Source organism: Schistocerca americana, chromosome X (genome assembly GCF_021461395.2).
Source record: "Schistocerca americana isolate TAMUIC-IGC-003095 chromosome X, iqSchAmer2.1, whole genome shotgun sequence".
NCBI lineage: Eukaryota > Metazoa > Arthropoda > Insecta > Orthoptera > Acrididae > Schistocerca > Schistocerca americana.
Window position 1 is genome coordinate 710,913,334 of NC_060130.1, and position 5,617 is coordinate 710,918,950.

The window sequence follows — 5,617 nt, forward strand, 5'->3', positions numbered from 1 at the left end:
CATCAGCATTCGTGGCACCCACCTGGATGACACTTTTCGCATTTTCAGGTCGTCATGCAAGATTGTGTGCACAGAACCCATAGAAATGCCAACTCTGGAGGCGATCTGTTCAACAGTCATTCGGCGATCCCCCAAAAAAATTCTCTCCACTTTCTCGATCATGTCGTCAAACCGGCTTGTGCGAGCCCGAGGTTGTTTCGGTTTGTTGTCACACTATGTTCTGCCTTCATTAAACTGTTGCACCCACGAACGCACTTTCAACACATCCATAACTCCATCACCACAAGTCTCCTTCAACTGTCGATGAATTTCAATTGGTTTCACACCACGCAAATTCAGAAAACGAATGATTGCACGTTGTTCAAGTAAGGAAAACGTCACCATTTTAAGTATTTAAAACAGTTCTCATTCTCGCCGCTGGCAGTAAAATTCCATCTGCCGTATGGTGCTGCCATCTCTGGGACGTATTGACAATGAACGCGGCCTCATTTTAAAACAATGTGTATGTTTCTATCTCTTTCCAGTCCGGAGAAAAAAAATCAGAGGCCTTAGAACTTGAATGCACCTCATAACATGAGGTGGGATTTGCAAATACCTGACACTACAAAGAGTCACCTGCTGGATTTATCTTCTTCAGGGTTACTCCTCATTCATAATAATGACAAACAGAAAATTTTGCAACAAGTTCTGACATTGATTTCAATTGTCAGCTCAGTCACCACAATTAAATAAATGGAAGAAAGTATTAGAATCTTACCTAAAATGCAACAAATTCTACTAATTTGAAGAATTCTTAGGAATTAATTAATTAATAATGTTTTATGCTCATCAGTATAATCTCCTTTCAAATGTTATTTCCGCATTTTACTTACTGTGTTCATGGATATATATGATTCAATTACAAAACTTTACACAACAGAATACTTCAATTTAGGTAATTGTTTGGAAAACACTGGAAGATCAATAAATATTTTGCTTCTGCAATGTCATGCAACGTGAAAATTATTTAGCATGTGTGACCAGTTTTAGAGAAGAAAATATGGTGGTGAGAAAGGAAACATGAGAACTACCCACAGTAAACTTATAACTTAGAAAAGAAGAATATGAAATTTGTTTCAAGCTCATCAGTATGGTCATAATTAAACTAATGTGTACGGAATTTGACTGATGACTGACCTGTTGAGGATTGTGTGGTATTCATCTCATAACATTCATTTTATGGATAATCTGATTGTACTTTACAGGGCACATGTCAATTTTTGTCTTACGATATTGATAGTTACTCAATTCTCTACCATGGTTTTACAAGCACAGTTTTGTATGTAACACAATAATATTATTAAATAGTTTCTCTTATGATGTACCAGTACTTGGCATCTAAATTTGCCACACATTAATTTATAAATACAATATTAAACACTAGACTATGATATTAAACAGGCAGTGTTCAGATTATCATCTTATCATTCATTAATTCCTCCACTGAGTAGTAGCATTTTCGACCAGAGGATCATGTATTTTTCTCTTCAGTGAACCTATCTCCATACTCAGATGTCCCCTTGTAGATTTTCAACCATGTATTGTTGTTCCTGTTGGTAGAGTTTTAAGAGGTGTTTTGAAAGCATGAAATTTTATTTTTACCTAGTGTTGTACATTTGTTTGAAATGATTTTCTTCATTTAGTTTAGGATTACCGTGCAAAAAGATAATAATTTGAAGTATGTACAATGTAGAGATAGGGAAGATTTTAGGTACTTGAATAATGGGCAACAGGACACTCTTGGATGGGCACCACACATTTTCTAATGAGTTGTTTTTGAAATAGCAATATTCATGACATTGAATTCCCCTCAAAAATTAAACCATATCTAATCATGGATTCAAAGTGATGGTGACACACCACATTCCTGCTCTTTATGAATGTTACCCCAGGTAGTATGTCCACTGCAAAACCAAGGCTGTTTAATTTAGTAGCCACACAATCTATCTGTATGTGTGCTCGCCAGCTTAGATTTTTGTGTAAGTTTAATCCAAGAATTTGATGTACTGAGCTTCTTTCATAACTTGATTTTTATGTATTGTATTGATTTTTGATTGTTTTGTTTTAAATTGTGAGAATAGTGTCTTTGAAATGTGAATGCTAAGACCATGTTGTTGGAACCATGATTTCAGGTTGTTTATTGTGTTCATGACACTATCCATGATTTATCTTGCATTTTCTTTTTCAATAAGTACTGAAGTATCATTGGTAACCATGACTAACTGAGCATTGATGCTGAGACGTAAATCATTTTCGTAAAAGAGATGGCCCTAAGACTGAGGCTTGAGGGACTCCTTGCAAAATTATGTTCCATTGAGATGCATGATCTATAGCATTATATTTTATGATTATCCTTCGCTTCCTGTTTGTCAGGTAAGACTGGTGCCACTGCAGATCACTTGTCTGATACTGTATCAGTCTAGTTTATGAAGCAGCATGGGGTGATCCACCCAGTCAAATACTTGCGTAAGGTCACTGAACATACCTGCCATTTCATTGTTTTGTGATAAAATTTATTATCTGTTATGCAGCTATTTTTCTCAAATACTTTGGATATGAGTGGGAGGACAGGGATAGTGTGGTAATTTCTCAGATCCTCTTTTCATTGAATTTCTGGTGCTGTTGAGTTACTAAGCTGGTTCCATGTCTGCTAGGTGGTTGCCATCATTACGTACAAACCGATACATACATTGTTAACCAATGCACACACTGTTAAGTTCCAAAATTGTTCTCTCCCATTCTTTTCACAAGTGCAAGGAGGCTATGAAAGATTTATTTTTATTAACTCAGGTAGGAGAGCATAGGTGATGTGTTTCAACCTGATTTTAGGCAATAGTAAGGTGGGTACCTAAAAATCAGTAGAGGGTTTTAGTTGAGCATTGCCGGGTAAAGAAAGTGAGTGCCTTTTGTAGAGTCCATTGCTGATAGGCTCCAGCAACAGCAGATAAAGTCTAGCAGGTACAATCAACCACCAAACAGTGGTTGGAGTAAAACTGTAACATAACATGCATTGTACAACACAATATTCTTCTTGACCTATACTCACATTCCATCAAAGTAATCTCAATTAACTTTTTTGTATGTAGTGCAGAACAATAGCGTACTTCCTTTTGTTATTAAAATGATTTTTTTACTGTTCTATAAACTTGTTTGTAAAACTTAAGCATACAGCCATATTTAATTACTAATCATGTTAAACAGCCTGTAAACTGACTTTTACACGTTATATGACATATTATACTAATTATCCACACAAAACTACACAAACTAAACTGAACTAAGACAAACATAACACTACAAATGTTGTTCTCAGGAAATGGACAAGTTAATTTTTGTTTGTGAGCAGCTGTGAATTGCCCTAATTGCTGTCAACTGACTGAAACCTGTAGCATATGAGTGTCTTGGGCAGGCTACTGAGAGGTGTATACAAGAGATACTAAAGGTACCTCAAGTAATATCTTCTCCCATGGGTACTGTCTGCTCTCCATGAAATACAGGATGTATCACCACTTGTCAACTTGAGTGTGACTGGCAAGTCAGTGGTAGATTTGCAGGCCCTATTCATAAGAGACAGTGACCTGGTGGAACTCGGGGTACAACACGTAGTCACTTAACCAACAAGTCTTAGGTGCTGTGCCCCACAAAAACTGCTTCAGATCTCATACTATAAGCTGCTGTCATATTATTCAGCTTGAACTGGTGACCATTAAATAGCTTTCAGTAAGGTAATCTCAGATCCCATGTTATCAACAATAGACACAGTGACTCCCTCAACAGATGCATCTAAGTCTTTGCACTGTTGCTAATATACTTTTCACATATGAACAACCTAACTTGCACTTCATTCCCCTATGTCTTTTTGTCCTGGAAAGATCTAAGTTCATATACTGAAATGGATACAGATTGTAGCCACTGCAGTATCGTAATGAAGGAGTAGGCTCATTTTCATGAACAGCTAGAAACCATGTTGGCCACTCTTGACCCGCTTCATATTGTGACATCGTAACCACAATCAAGTCCAAATCCAACAGCACAGTCATCAATGAAGTACAACACTTAGCACTGAAAGCATATAATATAGACACAACAGAACTGCCTCATGAATGCAGGGCTCTGCCATATATAAGAATCTGAAATATTCCAGAAAATACAAACATTAAAAACATAAGAAATTTTGAAAACTTTCTAGGAATGATAAATGCTAAATAACAAATACCTGCTGGTGATCAGATTTTAAATGGTGAGTTGCTGCATGACTCCACTGTGCATGCAGCACAGCTCATAGCAAAATTACTGCAGCAAATTGTGACAGTTATGGAGTGACGGGGCTGGCTCCTGTCGCAAACAAGCCACAGAGTTTGCAAGTCACTTTTTTCCTGACATGGTCAGCATAAAACCATAGTCTGACACCATGCAGTCATCTGATGGTGACTGGGAGGACATGCCACAGTCTGTAGATAAATTGTGACAATGGTTGTACATGTCAGGGCTGGCAGGTTGGAGTTGTTTTTTGAGAAAGTTTGTACATGTCTAGTGACCAAAAGTCTAGCACCTGTATCTCTAATGAGTGGGTTTGAGGCAGTGCAATCTCTTCAACAGTGTCACTGATGAGAGAGAGATCAGTGACCATTATATGACTACAGCACCATGGGAGTTGGAATAATTATTTTGGACTGTGCCCACATGCTTAGGTCAAGCATTCTGATGTCATCAAAGATGTCACAGATTCCAAACTTAGAACCATTCGTGTTGGTACCTGTAGGGTGACATCATATCATTACTCAGCTCAGTGGTTTACTCTCTTAGAATGTCTCATGTGAGTAACATGATAAATTTTCATAGCAGAGACTTCTACTGAAGTGGTCTGATAAATCTGAAGTAAATTGAGATGACGTTTGGACTTTGATGAATTTATCTGAAGTAGGCAACTGAGCAGTGGAGGCTGCATAGCATTTCATGCCACATATGTTACATCAAAATACAGCATATCAAAATGTCTTCAAACTGTACCAAAATATCCAAAAACACACCCCAACTGTAGCAAAATACTTCCCAAACTACAGCTTTCATGATCGCTGTCAACACTCTCAGTACCACACAGGCATTCCACAGTGTACAGTGCTAGTTACTTGCTATTGTATCTCTTTATAGATCACCAGATGGAAATCCATTAATATTTTTTAGAAAAACCTGAGACTTTACTAAATTTCTTTCTTAGTCCTCAGTGGAAGAAATATACAGGGTGATTCAAAAAGAATACCACAACTTTAAAAATGTGTATTTAATGAAAGAAACATAATATAACCTTCTGTTATACATCATTACAAAGAGTATTTAAAAAGGTTTTTTTTTCACTCAAAAACAAGTTCAGAGATGTTCAATATGGCCCCCTCCAGACACACGAGCAATATCAACCCGATACTCCAACTTGTTCCACACTCTCTGTAGCATATCAGGCGTAACAGTTTGGATAGCTGCTGTTATTTCTCGTTTCAAATCATCAATGGTGGCTGGGAGAGGTGGCCGAAACACCATATCCTTAACATACCCCCATCAGAAAAAATCGCAGGGGGTAAGA